The sequence below is a fragment of the Anser anser genome (assembly GCF_964211835.1).
Source record: "Anser anser genome assembly, chromosome: 1".
Lineage (NCBI taxonomy): Eukaryota > Metazoa > Chordata > Aves > Anseriformes > Anatidae > Anser > Anser anser.
This window is the reverse complement of record NC_139720.1, coordinates 18837127-18856635: the sequence shown is the minus strand read 5'-3', so window position 1 is coordinate 18856635 and position 19509 is coordinate 18837127. Positions and strand designations below refer to the sequence as shown.

Here is a 19509-nt window from a genome sequence, read left to right as displayed (position 1 = left end):
TTCATTAAAAGGCTAGACATTTTTCAAGTGAATGAAACTGTTCTATAAAAATCAATTCACTGTGTAACAGTAACATATTATAAAACTGCAGTTAAAATGCAATCATTTAAATGGGAGGAACACTAATCCAGTAGTAATAGTTCTATTAACCTAGACAACACTTATTCATATTTAAAAAATAAAATCTCCCCAAAAATCTTTGATACAGTCTTTAGATTTATGAATTGTAGGCTAGCCATAAAATGACAGATTATAATATATAACAAAATTTAAATGTACATATAGAATTAGAAAAGGGAAGTGACTTGCAGAAAGTATATTGCATCTATGTCTTTTCATCCAAGCACTAGAAATTTGACATAAAATTAATGGGTTTCTTCCATTTTATTTTCTTAATACAAACTATAAGATGATTTACAAGATATAATGGCAAGCAAGTCTATGTTGTATTTTTTTTTTAATGAAAATATAAACTGATAAATTCTATTTACCTATTTTCAGTTTAGGGAGTTTCTTCAGATCTTTTTGATTTACAGTAGAAATAAATTTTGTTTTCTCTTTTGATATCAATGTCTGATGCTGACATTAAGCATCAGAAGGCAGAATTTAGAAGACTGCCAACTGATTATTCTAAGTAGCTGAACTCTACATTTTATTAAGATTAACTCAGCCTTTCCATTGTGAGCCTGTATTCAACTTCATCTATTAATGCCAAATTTCACACATTTCCTAATCTAGATATGATTATTATGAACATGATTTTTTTTAATTAAATGGCTTATCTCTTCCTCCTCAAAAAAAAAGCCCAAGTGAAAATAGATTGTTATATTAATATACATATTAAATATTATATACATATTAAATATCACTGTACATTTTGTTTTAACAGACTAATATTCCCCATTCTTAAATTTTCATTTATAGGATATAGAAATCTGGCAGAGGAGTGAAAGTTGTACAAGAGATATGTCTGCTTCCATCCATAAATAAACCTACGTACCCCATTTCAGCCCAGTTATGAGGCTTTTAAAAGTTGCAGTTTTTACAAGAACACTTGCCCTTTAAATTCATGTTGAAATCTGACATGTTTCAGTCATTCTATCTGAACCAGGTCACCTACATTGGTGATTGAAAGCTGTGCAGAGAAGTAGTTGTAGAAGTCCAAAATGTCAAGATATTCTGTACTTCCAGTTTGCAAGACTGTGCATCAACAAGTCATGCTGCACATGGCAGCAATGTCCCAGCATTTATTACATATGATTGATTTTTCTATTTTAAGTGTGTGCTATATAAACTTGCTTCAACATCAAGTGCTTTTTGGACAAATGACGTCCATAACTCTCAGTAACCATCCCCAAGTCCAATTTCAACTGGATGTTGCTGTGTTTCAAAAGATTCTTCATACATATTTCACGTTGCAGTGTCACAACAATGAAAGACTGAAATCGAACTTTACCAAATGTTGCTTCAGGCAAAGAGAGCTGATTTTCTTAGGGACGTTATTTCTCAAGAGAAATTGAAATTTGTTGCCATGGCCACATCCCACCACAAATAAAAAACATTACATTTTCAGGTCTCACATTTTGGTATTCTATCAAAGTTATTTCATGTGTTTTAATATCTTTTACTGTTGAGACAATTATTTCAGGAAACCCTCAGCCTTCCTTTGGATAGATGAGATACAAACAAGCTGCAGTATGATTCAAGACTTTATTGTGAACAGACAGACAATTGCTGTTTGATTCCTTCTTACCTGCAATTATGACAATGGATGATAAAACAAAAGAGTTGGGTTCACACTTAAACCCATGAAGACAAGCCAAGAACATTTATTTCAAAAAACACTTAAGGAGAAGCATCTGACAAAAAGTGTCTCACTTGTGAAAAAAAGAATCACTATTGTTTATGGGCTTTGGAAAAATGAATAAACTATCTTTGGGTACATAGATTCAAAATACATACAGATCATAGCTCTTTGATGACACTGTTAGCAATAAAAGGATTCAGATGAGCAGGAATGCAAATTGCCTGATGATCAGTGAGAATACTTTCATTTATGTATAACATGGAGTACAGACCAGAGACTGAAAATTTGATGGCTGACTGCTTATCTCATCTGCCCTTATCTCTACCAGATGCCCAGATAAATGATGATATAGAGTACTTGCACAGATTACAAGCATACTTACTACAATGCAGGAGAGCAATTTAGAACTAAAATTTAATACATCTTACTCATCAGAAAATTATGTGATCTTCTGATAACAAGGTGGTCTAACAATATCAATTATCTTGATTCATTTTTCCTACAGCATGTTATATTACCGAATGAACTTTCCTTACAGGATATCTGCAATAAAGGTTGTTCATAGTCAGCTTTTTTATTTTATTTTATTTTATTTTATTTTATTTTATTTTATTTTATTTTATTTTATTTCATTTTATTTTATTTCATTTTATTTTATTTTATTTTATTTTATTTTATTTTATTTTCTAACTGGATACTGCTGTTTCAAGAAAATTCAGCAAGGGTCAGAACTAAACAGGAATTATGAGGTCTCTCCTGGTGGCCAAAATTGCATGTTGAAGTTAAAGTTGGTCTAAACTTAACACCAGTTGGATGCTAACAATGTATTAATTCATATGCTATCATCACAAGCTATCCTTTCACTTTAGTTAACATTAGAAAATTGCTAACCTGGAAAGAAAAGCTTTAAAATTCTTTACTATAGGCTTTCTACAAAGTTACAAGGTTATATGTCATCCAGCAATTTGAAGAACACCTGCTAATTTACTGCATGGATGGAGAATGCATACAAAGCAAAATTTTAAATGTTAACGGATTACCATTGTCTAAACCTGAAATATCACAGTCAGATACAAGGCAGAGCCCAGAAAAAAAAAATCAAAAAATTGAAATATACACAGCTTGAGAGCAAATACTTTTAAGTATACATTTGTGAAAGTATGACAATCTAGAAGTACTCTGGAAATAAATTCTCATGGAGTGTTTCTCTACTGTAAGTTTGATTGTTCCTTGTTTCATTCACTACAACAGAAAATCTGGATGGGAGTCTTGCTACCCAGTAAGAAATTATTCTCAGTAAGAAAGTGGCTTTCCAGACTCAAATACCCTCATCTCAGAATTCTTGTCATGCAGAGCATGATACTAATTCTTGCAAGAATTATTTAACACCTGGGCTCTTCTTTTTCTTGAGCCATCCTGGACCTGGAAAGAGAGGTGATAGTGGGAGGCCATTTGTAACTGCAAGAACATTGTCATGTAGAGGAATATATAATTATGACTTAATACTATGGGATTTAAGGGCAACCCATGACAAGGTCGTTCAAACACGATCCTAGGAATAAAAACAAATTCTTTTTGACATACAGTAGGTAGAACTTTTTAATGTATGTACAGAACTTTAAGTACTGTGGAGCCATTTTGGATCAGCTGATGGGGGAACAAGGACTTAATGCCCTGGAGCAGATCACAAGAAGGATAGGCCTAGGCTCTGCCTCTCAGGACAACTAACATAAAATAACTTCAGCTACCCAAGCTCTGCCTTGTGTAGTAGAAAGTTGCTTATCTCTTACTTAACAGAGACAGTGCAATGTTTTTACTCACTTCAGTAGATTAGCTCGTTAGCTATGTACCAACTACATAATTACTGAGTACTAAGGCAATTTCTTAATTAATTTCTGTGCATTAAGGCTGTTCAAGAGAAATGTGAAGAGTTATTGCACAGATGCTTGTCAGTAGAGAACCTCATTCAGTTGCTATTAGGTGAAGAGAGAAGCAGAGGAATGACATGGACTACCTGTGACTGTTTTTCACAAGATTTGCAATTGACAAGTCATCTATACTGGCTGATCAGACTTCTTAAAATCTGCACATACAATTTCATTTCAGATATACAGCAATTATTTACAGGGAAATAGTATGTGCAGCCAGAGAGACTAGACATGGCTCTTACCTTACGTATCTGGAAACCTCTTAGCATATCTGCATTAGACTGCAGAAACATCTTAGCTGACAGGTTCTATTACAGAGTGCTCCTTAACTACCACCTAAAATCACTGCAGTGAACAGTCAGCAGATTTTAGCAGCCCAAATTTCCTCCAATTCCAATTACACTGAACATGTTCCTACCTCCTGAAAGCCAGAGGAAGCTGTTCCTGCCAGTCTAGCTGTTTCTTTCTGTGTATTGTGCATTGGCTATGACCAGGCATTGTGGGACCAACTCCTTGTCCAATTGCAGTGAATTGCAGCAGCCATTCACCTACAATCTGTCTCATCTGGAGGTGAAAGGAGAGGAAAGAAACCTTCCCAATTTTAATTCAGAATCATTAAAAGGAAAAGTGGCCAGGGAGTGGAGTTTGAAAAGGAACTGATGGGGTGATGGTCTGGAGTTGCAATAGAGAGTGGGGTAATAGGTTGTTAAAACTTTTACATGAGGAAATGTGGCTGCAAGAATATTGGCCTTCATAATGAAAGAGATTATTTATATATATATATATATATACATATAAATGCTGAAAATCTTTAGTACTAAGAATTCTGTGTGAAATCAATTCATTTGATTAGTACAAGATGTTACAAGTTACTTCTATATGACAGCCAAGATTAATTTTACATTGACGAAGGGAACACATCCTACCTTATCAATTAGAAAACCAACATACAAAACAGAGGAAAAAGAGTAACTGCTAAATGGAAAAGAAGTAGAAATGCTTAGTCATCCTTTTACTAAATGGGGTCAAAATCAGAATATCAACAAGACCTATGTCATTTCTGATAGAAATAAGTACTCTAACTGTTGTAATATGATTATTTCTAGGACATTAAAGAACATTTTGTGAAGCATAATCAGGGTAATTGCAACCTAAAGTTTATTATTCTACAGTGGTTTTCATCTTCAAAGTATTACAAATGCAACAGATTCTTAAGAATTTCCCAAAGCATGAAGTGCATTCCCTGAGAGGCCTGATGAAGCAGTCAAATGCAGCAGGCATAGAACAATCTCCAAATTCCTGTATCAGCTGTCATTAGTAACAAAAGAGGTAAGATTTTCAAAAGTATATCTATGTGACTTCAGAGCCATCAGGCTGGTAGATGAGCTCTGGTAAATTTGTTTCAGCAGCTGAAGATGGTAATACGCCACAGCGATCTGTTTTCTACCTCAGTTCAGAGTTAACTCTTCTAAAACACCTTCAGCTGTTTTCTTCTATACATCTGGGTTCACCCTCTACTTTGTAGAACTTTTCAGACACATGAAGATACAGGCATGTGTCCTTAAAGTCACCAGTGTGTACACTAGGTGACTAGGAAGTCACCAATGTCTACACAGGGTGACTAGGTCTTGTTGCCAGTCTGTAATGGACTTTGCAGGAGGTATGGGATACCGGAACAGAAAGGAGATAATGAATTCCCTGGTTTGTCAGCAGCATCTGTCTCACAGCAATTGCAAGAAATCTGAAAGTTACCATCAGTTGTCTCTCTGATTCTGTGTATTGTATGGGGTTTTGACTGCTCAGGAAAATAGGGCTCCCTTTAGCCTTTTTGCTCTTTGGCTCTGCTCCACCCATCCATAGGTCAGTTTGAAAGTATTCTTGATTCCTGGGGCTGTTCTAGCCATTGCTGAGGTTAATCCCTGAAGCCTTTTAGCCAGTGCCACAGCACCATCCTGTAACAGGCTTGATTGAGTCAGGTTTTCAACTTACAGTGAAACGGGAAAAAATGAATGAATAATGATATGAGTTATATATATTCTAAACAACAAAACCAAGAAACTCCCAACTTAAACAAGGAAAAAAAAAGTGCAGGAAAAGGAAAGGACAATCACTAAATAATAATGTTTAAAAAACTCAGAATGTAAGTGCTATTTGATGGGGAAAAAAAATGAATCTGAAAATCTGGGCCAGAACTCTAGTGATGACTATTTAAAGTGATCAGATGTTACACTCAGGAGTACACATAGAAAATCTTTTTGGAAAGATAGCTAATGAATGTGTCAGGGCATTGAGTGCACTAGTAAACCTTAATGGCCCTGACCAGCCTCACCTGGGGCCTCCACCCACATCCATGGGTCTAGAAGCTGTATTTAAGCTCAGCTTTGGGCCTTTGTTCCTTTCTTGAGCTATGTTGGAGGTGTTTGTTGCTCAGCTCTGTCTGTTCATGGGAGCCCTGGGTCTGAAGCTCTGTGGGCTTGTTTGGCAGATTCACTGTGACCTATGGAGTGACTTCATGGCTTGAAGTTAGACCTGCCTCATCACTGTCATAACGGCTTATGACTTGGGCTCTTGGTTGGATGTGGACAAAATCTCAGGGTTTGCCCTGCTTGTCTTGCTTGTGTGCTGTGGGACTGGGCCCTGCTTTGTGAGGCCCTGCTACTCATGTTATACCCATTGGCTCTCCAGCCCTTCAGGAACATCCAGTGTAAAGGATGGATATCCAGGTATGGAATGGCTTTTCACAAACATTATTTATTCAACTTCCTGTTTTATATTGATTTTATTTTTTTTATTCATATCAGAATTAACTCCTATCACTTATGTCAATAAGAGACATTCTAAGAAACTGTAAGGCTGAAGTACCTGTGATTTCAGTCTTTTGTAGTAGGTGTGAGAGTTACGTTTGGAGTACGTTATAGAGCTGTATCAGAGACAAACTTGGTCATTTTACCCTTCAGGAATAATTCCTAGTACGTGATATAAACTTTTCATTTTACACAGCAAAATTCAGTGCACTTTTTACTTCAGCCAAGTACAGATGCTAAAGTGCAAACCACTCAGGATTTTAACTGTTAAGTTATTTGAGGAAAAAAACATTCTTGAAAATAAAATGAAAACTAAAATGCCTAAGCCTATACAAGTCACATGAGTGATCCCAAAAGACTGTGCTAGAAATGTCTATAGGTATCATGAAACACGAAAAACATCTATTGGGTAGGGGGAGGCTCCCTAGATTCCTTCTGTATGCACTAGAAAAGCCAGAAGACGCATAAATTCCTGATTCTGGATGTATAATCAGCATGAGCAAGTCTTGGTAACTCTCAAAGGGTTTTAATGCCCTGTATTTCTCCATCCATTTTTTCTTGCAAAATTACAGATTGAGCATATTTTAAAGTAGAAAAATGACTTTACTGGACTCATGCAACCTGGTATTGAAGAGGGTAAGAAACCTAAACTTGTAACTCTACTCTTTAACTCAAAGAAATGAATTTCAGTCTTTTATCTACAGTTAGGGTTATTCCCTAACTTTTGGATAGGAGAAAATCCCTGTTTGTTGTTTTTAACTTCCTTTGCTCGTGCATATAACAAAAGGAGAAGTGTTGTGGTTTAACCCAGCAGGCAGCTAAGCACCAGGTAGCCATTCACTCATGGGGGAGAAAAATCAGAAAAACAGGTAAAACTTGTTAGTTGAAATTGTCAATTTATTAGGACAGGAAAAGAAGGGAATAATAATAATAAAAGAATATACAAACAAGTGATGCAGAATGCAGTTGCTCACCACTCGCAGACAGATGCCCAGCCTGTCCCTGAGCAGCAGCACCCCTCCTGACCAACACCCTTCTGTGTTATTGCAGAGCATGTTGTCATACAGTGTGCAATATCCCTTTGGTCAGTCTGGGTCAGCTGTCCTGGTTCTGTTCCCTCTGAGCTTCTTGTACATTTCCAGTCTCCTTGCTGGCAGGGCAGCATGAGAAGCAGAAAAATCCTTGACTTAGTGTAAGCACAGCTCTGTAACAGTGTCAGCATGTTATAGAATCATAGAATGATTTTGGCTGGAAGGGATCTTAAAGATCATCTTGTTCCAACCCCCCTGCCATGGGCAGGGGCACCTCCCAATAGAACAGATTGCTAAAAGCCCCATCCAACCTGGCATTAAACACTTCCAGGGATGGGGCATCCACAGCTTCTCTGGGCAACCTGTTCCAGTGCCTCACCACCCACAGAGTAAAGAGTTTCTTTGTAATATATAATCTAAATCTACCCTCTGTTAGTTTAAAACCATTACTCCTTGTCCTATCATTACATTCCCTGATAGAGTCCCTCCCCAGCTTTCCTGTAGGCCCCCTTTTGGTAATGGAAGGCTGCTATCAGGTCTCCCCAAAGCCTTCTCTTCAACCCTAACTACCTCAGCCTGTCTTCAAAGGAGAGGTGTGCCAGCCCTTTAGTCTTTGTGGCCCTCCTCTGGACTCCTTCTAATGCATCCATGTTCTTCTTGTGCTGTGGGCCCCAGAGCTGAAGGCAGTACTCTAGGTGGGTTTTATGAGAGCAGAGTAGAGGGGGAGAATCACCTCCCTTGATCTACTGGCCATGCTTCTTTTGATGCAGCCCAGGATATGGTTGGCTTTCAGGCAATGTGAGCGCACATTGCTGGCTCATGCTGAGCTTCTCATCAACCAACACCCCCAGGTCCTTCTCCTCAGGGCTGCCCTCAATCCATTCTCTGCCCAGCCTGTATTTGTGCTTGGGATTGCCTGGGCCCAGATGCAGGACCTTGCACTTGTCCTTGTTGAACTTGATGAGGTTCACACCAGACCACTTTTCAAGACTGCCAAGGTCTATCTGGATGGTACCCCTTCTTTGCAGAATGTTGACTGCACTGCACAGTTTGGTGTCATCAGCAAACTTGTTGAGGGTACACTCTATCCTATTGTTCATGACACTGACAAAGATGTTAAACAGTGCCAGTCCCAATACCAACCCCTAAGACCACTTGGGTCCAAGGGTCTCCACTTGGACACCAGGCTGTTAGCCACAGCTCTTTTGAGTGTGACCATCCAGCCAATTCCTTACCCAACAAGTTGTCCATCTGTCAAATCCATGCCTCTCTATGACACAGTGACGCGCTTAGTGGATGAGGGAAAGGCTGTGGATGTGGTCTATCTTGACTTCAGTAAGGCTTTTGACACCGTTTCCCACAGCATTTTCCTCAAGAAACTGGCTGCTCTTGGCTTGGACTGGCGTATGCTTCCTTGGGTTAGAAACTGGCTGGGTAGCCAGGCCCAAAGAGCTGTGGTGAATGGAGTTAAATCCAGTTGGAGGCCAGTCACTAGTGGAGTCCCCAGGGCTCAGTACTAGGGCCAGTCCTCTTCAATATCTTTATCGATGATCTGGATGAGGGGATTGAGTGCACCTTCAGTAAGTCTGCAGACAACACCAAGTTAAGTATGTGCCTCGATCTGCTCGAGGGAAGGAAGACTCTGCAGGAGGATCTGGATAGGCTGGACCGATGGGCTGAGGCCAACTGTATGAAGTTCAACAAGGCCAAGTGCCAGGTCCTGCACCTGGGGCACAACAACCCCAAGCAGCGCTACAAGCTGGGAGATGAGTGGTTGGAAAGCTGCCTGGCAGAGAAGGACCTGGGAGTACTGGTTGATAGTCGGCTGAATATGAGCCAGCAGTGTGCTCAGGTGGCCAAGAAGGCCAACAGCATCCTGGCTTGCATAAGAAACAGTGTGGCTGGCAGGGCTAGGCAAGTGATTGCCCCCCTGTACTCTGGGGGCTCTGGTGAGGCCGCAGCTTGAGTACTGTGTTCAGTTTTGGGCCCCTCGCTACAAGAAGGACATGGAGGTGCTCGAGCGAATCCAGAGAAGGGCAATGAGGCTGGTGAGGAGTCTGGAGAACAAGTCTTATGAGGAGCGGCTGAGGGAGCTGGGGTTGTTTAGCCTGGGGAAGAGGAGGCTCAGGGGTGACCTTATTGCTCTCTACAGGTACCTTAAAGGAGGCTGTAGCGAGGTGGGGGTTGGTCTATTCTCCCACGTGCCTGGTGACAAGATGAGGGGGAATAGGCTAAAGTTGTGCCAGGGGAGGTTTAGTTTGGATATTAGGAAGAACTTCTTTATGGAAAGGGTTGTTAGGCATTGGAATAGGCTGCCCAGGGAAGTGGTTGAGTCACCATCCCTGGAGGTCTTTAAGAGACGTTTAGATATTGAGCTTAGTGATATGGTTTAGTGGAGGACTTGTTAGTGTTAGGTCAGAGGTTGGACTGGGTGATATTGGAGGTCTCTTCCAACCTAGATGATTCTGTGATATGTCATGTGGAACAGTAGCAAGTGTTTTGCACAAGTCATGAGATTATGTCAGTTGCTCTTAGCCTGTCCACCAATGCTGAAACCCTGTCATAGAAGGCCACCAGATTTGCCCTTTGTGAAGCCATGTTGGCTCTCACCATTCACCTCCTTACTTTCCATGTGCCTTAGCATTCTTTCCAGAAGGATCTGCTGCATCATCTTGATTTTGCCAGGAACAGAGGTGAGACTGACTGGCCTGTAGTTCACTGGGTCTTCCTTTGTTCCCTTTGTAAAAATTGGGTATATGTTTCCACTCTTCCAGTCAGTGGGAACTTCACCAGGCTGCCATGACTTCTCAAATATGATGGATAGTAGCTTAGCAACATCGTTCTCTAATTCCCTCAGGACCCTTGACTTCATTTCATGATGTCTCATATTCGTGCACATTCAGTTTCCTTAGCTGGTCTTGAACCTGCTCTCCTACTACACTGGGCTGTTCTTCATTCTCCCAGTCCCTGCCTTTGCCTTCTGGGGCTTGGAGTATGTGGCTAGACGTCTTGCTGGTCAAGACTGAGGGGAAAAATATCATTGAGTACCTTAGCCTTCTCTGTATCTCTTGTAACCAGGTCTCCTGTTTCCTTCTGGAGAGGGCCCACAATTTCCCTAGTCCTCCTTTTATCACTGTCATCCCCACAGAAGCCTTTCTTGTTGCCCTGGATATCTCTGGACAAATTTATTCTAATAAGGCTTTGGCTTTCCTAACCTGATCCCTGGCTGCTCAGTAAACGTCTCAGTATCCCTTCCAGGATACCTGTCCTTGCTTCCACCCTCTGTAGGTCTCATTTTTCTGCTTGAGTTTGGCCAGTTGAGTGGTGCTTTGAGTGTTGTTCCTTGGGGCTTCCTTGGCTCAGGAGCTCCCTCCTGTATGCCACAATTCCCTGCTCTGCTGCAGATCAGAAAAACAAACAAGCAAAGAAAGAAAAACAACAGAAGAACCTTTTTTTTTCCCTGTTTTCATCTTTCTAAGTCCTAACCCATTATCCTAGTGCCATAGCTCATGATTATTGAAATCCAGGGACTGACAAAATTGTTACGAATGATTCTTTGTGCTTCAGATTCTGTTCAAAAATATAGGTTTAAATACAAAAACATCAACTGCAGATGTGCACAGAAGCTATTTTCACAGGGTCATATAAAAGAGTCCTGCCTCTTTAAAACATGAAGCTAGGGGAAAAACACCTTTTGGAAAGTCAGACTATAGGTAAACACTAAAAATTTAATCACATTTCTCAAAATATTTCTTGCTAGTTTTGTGGTATAAATAATATAAACCAATGGAAAAAAGCTGCTGAAAGTGATAGTCATACATGTTAACTTTTTAGAATATGTTGTAAAGGAAAGAGCAACATCAAAGTGAAAGGCTTTACGGTTTACGAGTTACTCAGATATTACTTTTGTGTGAAGACTACGAATTGTTTCCTCAAGTTTAAGGTTTACAAGCATAGACATCTTTCCTCCAGTCAGGGTAATCAGAAGGAAGCAGACTACTAATTAAATTCCTGTGTCCAACTGAAAAGTGAACTATCCAAAATAATGACGCCTCTCCAAGGGAGGGAAAATGTTAGATAGCTAACTTTCAACGGTAGATGTGAATTCAGTTATTGCACAGAAATAGTTATGGATATTTGATAATCACTGTATTTTTGAAGTTATGCAGGAAGCACTGTGAACCAGCTCTTTGACTTACTGAAATCATTAGGGAATGGTGCAGTCTGTTTACTATTCTTACTAGATCTTGCTAATTAGCTAGTTCACCCATCACATCACTGAGTTCGGACTGTTGCTGCTATACATGGAAAATGTTTAGGGAAAAAAATTTAGTTTCTTCTTCATAACTGATTACTGAATGACTTCAGAATTCGCTGTTTTTACTACACTGGGCTCCAGTGCAGAGTTTTTTTGTCTCCCCTTCCCCCCTCCATGTGCTGGCTGCACCTGTACATTTTTTTTCCCCCTATGGAAAATAGCTCATAAAAGCTCTAACAAAATGCGGATATCTACACTTCAGTTATAAATGCACAAAGCCAGGGATGCAGTATTTCAAGAAAAGCAAGCAGCTTCTCTAATCATCTTTTTGTTAATATGTTCCAGAAAAGAAAGGATTTGTATTGACAAGAAAGAAAGAACTTAAAGGCTGGTCAAGTGTATTAAATCATTTTTTTTTCTTAAGGCACTTCATGTTTCCAGTTGCTTTGGCCATATGAGGCAGTACTGTATCAGTAACCGTAGTGCTGACAGGCATTTCTATGACTGCATGATAAGGCCTGGCCTTTACTCAGCACTCACTATAATATCATTTGCCTCAATGACTTGTTTTAATAAGAGCCAGTGCAAGACATAGGAAGTTACAATAATGTAAGTTTTGAAATACTAAATCAGGAATTTAAACCAATAATACTTACTTCTCACTTCAGACATGTATTTAAACCTCAGTTTCTGAGTGACCTATCAGTAGATGACAAATACTTTCTAAAAGGAAAATATCATTGCTACATATCAGATTGCTGTTTATTTTTCATGTCCTTCTATTGCAGAAATTCATAAGCACTTTCAAGTAAAGTGTTTGTGTTTATTTTTTTCCTCTCATCAGGGGTTTTATTTTTTTGTTTATTTTAAGTATCTACCTATATAGCAATATTTTCTGGAAATGCATTCCTTTTCCTCACTACCAGAAAAATCCAATCTTGAAATGTAGCTTTACTTCCAAATAAGCTATGAGGTAAAATTCCAATTGCTAACAGTATCCTGCAAAGTATTTGCGGACAGATGCACAGTGATTTGATTCCCAGAAATGCTACCTCACGATATTTTCATTGCCGGAATGTTACCGCTGACAGCCAATTTTGCCATGTCTGAAACGAACACGTTTCTGCTGCTGTTCCTAGAAGCTGAATTTTGTGGAGTAGTGATAGCTGTGTTATGCTTGATCATTTTATGACTAAAAGAGATCACGTCATATATGTGGAGTTAACTTGTGTCATGGAATTAGATTTACACAACTCTGATGTAGCATCAATTAAGTAACAATCAATTATTATACACCTTTATAGCAGATAACAAAGATTATATGATTTCAACTGCACTTAATCGGTATTTAAGTATTAGTTGTTTAACACAATGATTTAAGAAATTTGCTACAATAGAAACAGCAACTAAGTTAAAGATTCATGAATGGCAAGGTTCACTGGAGAGTTACTGCAGGGTTCTGGCGGTTTTCTAAATCCAGTTGCACGCTTCCAAAGTACCCCCTAGAATGAATTACTCACCCTGTGTTCTAATCAGTGTTTGTCTGCAGATGAGCTTGTTCCTTGAGGATTCAACCCTGAGATGCATTTCTCCTCAGGGGCACCCTGAGTGGAGTACCAACTTGGTGATCAAGGGTGCAGCCTGCTGCAATCACTGGTGAGCTCAAAAAGTTCTTGTTTGGAATCACTGTTTATAGGATTGCATGGACATTGTCTTTTGGTCATTAATTTTAAAGGATTCAGGTCTTTTTCGAATTAGTTTAAGAATAAGGTTGTGCAGTCCCCCTCCCCTTAGAAAGTAACTGTGTTTGTCAGTTCGTCATACCACAGGGTCCAGTTGTGGTCGGGGAGAGGCTTGATCATCCGAGGCCTATACCATATGAACAAAAGGTGTTAAAGGGACTGAAGCAAGAAGTAAGGCTTCACTGCACTCTGCAGATAACATTGGAATGGTGTCAAGATAACTCTTCCTTTGGTTATGAAGAGAAACGAGATGAGACGCCATATTTATTAAATTGGCTGATTGATTTGTAGTCAAACTCAAATTCCTTCATTACTGCCCATGACAGATTTAATGGGAATAGTATGCCTGAGGCACTATTATTAACAAGCTGTCCAGTTCAAGGAGTGATCACATTGAGACCTGCCGTGGCTCACAAGCCTGAGCAAGACTTAAGCCATGTGTAGGAGCAGAGCGTACCTGCCATAACTTGACTCTCGTATTAATATTTTCAATTTAATCACAGAATTGTAGGGGTTGGAAGTGACCTCAAGAGATCATCGGGTTCAACCACCCTGCCAAAGTAGGTTCCCTAGAGCAGGTAAATAGTCTCAATACAAATTAAGCCTCACCAGCAATATTGTTGAAATCATTTTATTTGCCCTTTCTACTATCTACCCTTTCCTCTGGTGCTGTATTCACCTTCTGTGCCCAAACATCAACAAGACCAACCTCCCTTCAACAATAGTGAGGGGTGTCACAGCAAGCCCTTGCCAACCTGGGGCCTGCACTAGGGGAGCTCCTCACTGGTGGTTGGGGGTTCCTTCCTTTTCAGTCATGGAATCTGCCGTGGGGTTGCTGCCTTCTGGCTGCTCCCAGCAGAGTGTTATCAACACTTCTACCCACAAATTCAAAATACATCTTCATATAGGATGCTATGAAGAAAACTAACTCCATCCCAGCTAGAGCCAGTGCAACTTTTAATGGCAAAAAACATTGGGCAAACATAATGGCAAAAGTAACTGGGAGATAATCATGATGGGCAGTTTAGTAGGGAGAAAGACAGGAAGAAAAAAAAGTTTTATATTTCCTGTAATACTAAATTTTCACACAGTGCTACCCAGTTTTGAAAGAGCTATAGGAATACAATCATTTTAATTTGCTTTTCTTTCATATGTTCCGATTTCTCAGGAAGGTTTCCTCTTATAAGGAAGATTTGAAAAGCAATGGGAAGCTTTTGTTTTTATTATATCTTTCCTATCTTTTAAAAAGATTGCTTTGACAAAGCTGAGGGAAAAAAAATATATAGGTAGTGAATCCAATAAGAGGTTATTTTCATGTAAAGAAAGTAGTGAGAGAATCAATTATATTCTAATACTTTGGCAGAGTTCACAGCAGTAAAAAATATTATTTGCAATTATTTTCTGTAATTTTCTCGTAAAACTTATAGGTCAGAATCAAAGAAATTAAAAGTTTGAATCTCAAGCTGAAATTATAGGTAGTCATTGAAAAAATGGTAAGATATATATATAATAATAATAATAAAAATGCCAAACATTAAATACAAGAGGGAGTTGTACTTGGAATAAGAACAGAGAAAGAAAAAGATACGTTACAATAACCAGTTATTTTAAAGGATCAGAAAATCTTTCCTGAACCATTTAAACATGAAAATCTCCATATTTGAAAAAAAGAGAGATGTTTTACTATCACAGCTTTTATGCATCCTCTAGGTTAGTACTTCCAACAAAAGGCATCGATGTCTTTGACCTTTCTTAGAATAAATATAAATGGTAAATCTTCTAAACTGTTTTTATTTTATCAAAACACAAGGTGAGATTTTAACTGATCCTTTCAAGACCTAGCTGTTCAAATAGGAATTCATCAGCATCAATGCACATAGGAAATAGCTTTGTCAGAAGGTAAAAGTCAAAGAAAAAGATTTCACAGAGAATATTGTGAAGGTGTTTGTAAATGATTGAGGTAAATCATGTGATAGAGATCAGCCTGTGTCATATCCAGTAATTATTGTGCTATGGGTTAAGATTATTGGATGTTTATTTTATGAAATGTTTCAACTATGCCCTAAACATATGCTGAGTCAGAAAAGTGGAAGAAGGTCACCAAGTGAGTTAATTAGTCCATAAAGAGGCGTACATTTCTCATTCAAATTACTAATCTCTAGTATCAGACCACATGCATAATGTTATCAGTATTAGAGTATTGCTTTGACATCTTATTTTTCTGATCTGCAAAACACTGGTCAGACCACGTGTTTAGAGTTCAGCTTCTCAGCTGAAATGGTCAAGCAATACATTTATTTATGTAATTGTCTATCTTTTGTTTAAAAAAAAAATATATTTGAAGGTGAGGCCCTCCTCAGTAGAGTTACATTATGTGATATCAACCACTGAGAATTAATGTTGAATGAGATTTTTAAATAAACTAATTTGTCTATGGGTATTTCTCATGTTTTTCAGGATCTCCATGTATCTGAGACCAGGTGACATTTCCAGTGGACAGATCTAGTTATTGACAAGTGATAACACTTATATCGCCACTGTATAGATCGTCAGCCCCTCATTTCACCTTGTTTTGGTTTTGTTGGTTTGGTTTGGTTTTTCCCATCCCCCCTTTGTTCTAAACAGTAAAACAACAAAGGTAATTCAAGCAAGGGGAAAAACAGAGAAAGCTAAAATTCATTACAAAACTTTGGATTTCATTTAAGCTGTGTTTCTGTACCTTTGGAATTACTTTTTTTAAAAGCAATCAGAAGTCCATTAACATTAATATAATATGGTTATAATTAAACCACTTGGATTCCAACAGGACTTTCTTTGGTCCTAACTGAAATTTTAGTGACAATTTATTGTAAATAAATGGAAATTAGTGACACAACTGGAGGATCTTTCTTTTGCTGTCTTGATGCTGAGAGGTATATGATTTTTTTCCTCTCATCAGATGCATGCTGGCACGTTCACCTTTTGAACACAATAACATTGATATTAATGAGCAATATTAAAATGTCCTTAAGCAGAACAAACATCTTATCCAACAATGTTGAGAAAAGGTCATTCATATATCTCAGTCTCTTCAATGCTGCCATCTGTAATTTAGGCATTGTAATATGTTGGCATATTAAATAGTACATTTGCTCCCAGTGACTAAGCAATACTTAGGTAGTGGACCCATTCTGGATGATACCGCAAAAGTTCTGGGGAAAAAAGATTGTAAGCTGCACTGTTGTCAGCAGAGAGTTGTATAAGAAAACCCTTGACAAATTTGATTCCTTTGGAGGTACTGCTCTGAAAGGCCTTTAGACACTACTCCATTTCATCTGTAATTTTTTTTTCTGTTTTTGGGTAGATTATATGGATGGAAAACTGATGTGATTTACGTGCCCCTACATTGTGTATGACTGTGTATATAGAACACTGTGGGTAACACAAGAATGTAGTGGATTCAAGGCTATATTGAATTTATTCATAATAGATTCACAGATCTGTCACCACCTTTCAACTAAACAAGTGAAAGTCTTGTACACTATTATCTCATATTGTGATTGCCTTTTTAAAATTTTGCATGTCAGCATTCTTTGACATTTTCTGACATTTGGATCTCTTTTCAGACTTTATTCTGAAGACATAGGTCTTTATCAATTGAAATACATGGTTTAATCTCCTTAAAGTTGAAATATTTTTTAATATTCAAGGTAAATTTAGTTGTCTAGTATAGGAATTGCTGTATATTCCCCATAGCTACTGACATAATATTAATTTAGACTGTTTTGTTTTTAAAATAGCAGAAATGAATTGCATTTTTAACATTAAATTCTGCTTGGGCATGGACTTCATCCCAATGTCACTGTGTTAATTAAAAGTCACATCTGCTGTTATCATTTGTACTTTGAAAAAAAAAACATTATTCCCAGTGTATATAACATTCAAAAGATCATAGTAAATATAGTGTAGTCCTAACAAAACAAACAAGTCTTTCTACAATTAAATAATCCATAACTCGTTTTTCTAAGAAACTAATTCTCTTTTGAAAACTTGAAAGGCTTATAGACTGAAACCACATTTACCAGTAAATCATGTGCTTACATTCTCTCTGTGAAAATATTTGAGGCATAAAACTATAGATTTTTTTAAACTGAATTCACAGCTTGCTCTGGGAAGTAAATAATTCTGACAATTCGTTTGATTTAATATATAACCAAAAAGCCATGAAGAAAGCAACCTGTTGTTGTTTACCTTTATATATATACCATATGTATATATTAAGCCGTTTCTTTGCTTGTATTGTATTGACAAAGCACCTAATTTCTCACAGAAGAGAAAGTAAAAAGTATTGATGCCTTGGGGTGCTTAACTGAAAAAAAAATTTAAAAAATGGAACAGCTATGGGAGTTAAACAATGTTGGAAATACTTATGCTCACATTGAATTAAGCCATATTACTGAAAACAGGATAGAAGATTTGGCAGTTTTTAACATACAAAATATCTCACAGGTACTTTGAGTCATGCATATGTGAAATACTTCCAACAGCTGATGATACAAATTAGTTTGGCTTGATCAGTAGCTGTGAGTGTATGCATGTGTATGTCTCAGTATATATAGATGTAAATACCTTTCAGAAAAGACGATTATGCTTTAGGTAAAATTTAGTTTAAAATATTAGAATAAAAAATCTTCCAGTGGGAATAGGGATTAAGGAATTAGAGAGAGACATTTTTCTAAAGTTGCAGCAATCTTGCTAAATATTCAAAAAGAACACACCAGTCACTGGGAGAGGTTGGTGGAAGAGAGAGGTGTTCTGATGAAGTTTTCACTTCAATATTACTTATTATCAGGGATATAAGATTTACTAAATTTTATCTGCAGTCTAATTTATAGACATACAAATCACCTGATAGAGTAATATTGCATCTCTATTTGGACGATCCGCTTTTTTCCTATCTTTGCTGTTGGAATTTGCATGTGCACAGTAAAGCAGCTGATATATTTGGGAAGGAACACCCTTCCTAGGTGTGTTTAAAGCATACAACACTGTACCAGGAACTGTCCTCTATAGGTGAGAACCAGCAGTATTGCTGTGACATGAATGGGTGAGATAGACTCTCTACAGGAATATGAAAAGGACAAATTTTTCTCATAAAGACAGTACAACTAGATCAGCCTTGGCTACTGTCTCTATGGACTTGATACAACATCCAGGAGGATTTATTCTGTAAGACTGGTCCACTATGCCTCTCTAATATTTTCCTCAGTATTCACTATTCTTAAAAGTATTCGTAAAACTAATCAGCTGTGAATAAACTGTATGAAATATAGTAGTTGTTGTTAGGGAACTACAGAACTCAAAAAGGTAAGTATATGGAGCTAGGTACTAGGATTCAAGGATATAAAGCTTACTTTGTAGTTGCACATTGCTTTGCATCACTGATGCTGCTTCTGTGCAGCAATTTACAACAGTTTTTAAAACAGTTATGTTTGATTTCCAAAACAATGCAAACATGGACCCATTACCTTTTTTTGATATTTACACCCATCCATAGACCTGTTATCACTTGTCTGGCATCAAAAATAATTAAAATGGTGGACATATATATGCCCATCACCTTTATTATTTCATTATGTGTTTTATTCCTTGTAGCTTACTTTGTTAACTCAGTAGTGTTTTACAGACTAGTTCATTTCACTTGTCATTTTTTCCCAAGTTAACATGCATTGTGAAAAAAAACACACAGTCATGATAGGAAGGCATATCTGTTGAAATAATTTATTATAGATCTAGTTCATTGTATTATCTTCTATTAGTTTAGTGGCTTTAAGAAGAGCTTAATGCTAGGTCCTCGCTTTAGTTTTAACTATCATCCTATGCCGGCACTAACTGAAACCTGGACACTGTCATGCATAGACAACAAGTACACTTGTCTCTGTTTAGGAAGGCAGGGCCAT

At 37.9% G+C, this 19509-nt stretch overlaps 1 long non-coding RNA gene across 1 annotated transcript; it reads left to right on the top strand.

Moving 5' to 3' along the window:
• Positions 1–5802: 5802 nt before the first annotated feature.
• Positions 5803–17643, top strand: LOC310885376. Its single transcript, XR_014574757.1, has 4 exons — positions 5803–6458; positions 13365–13484; positions 14074–14148; positions 16028–17643. It is a non-coding gene; the product is annotated as an uncharacterized lncRNA (long non-coding RNA).
• Positions 17644–19509: the final 1866 nt, after the last annotated feature.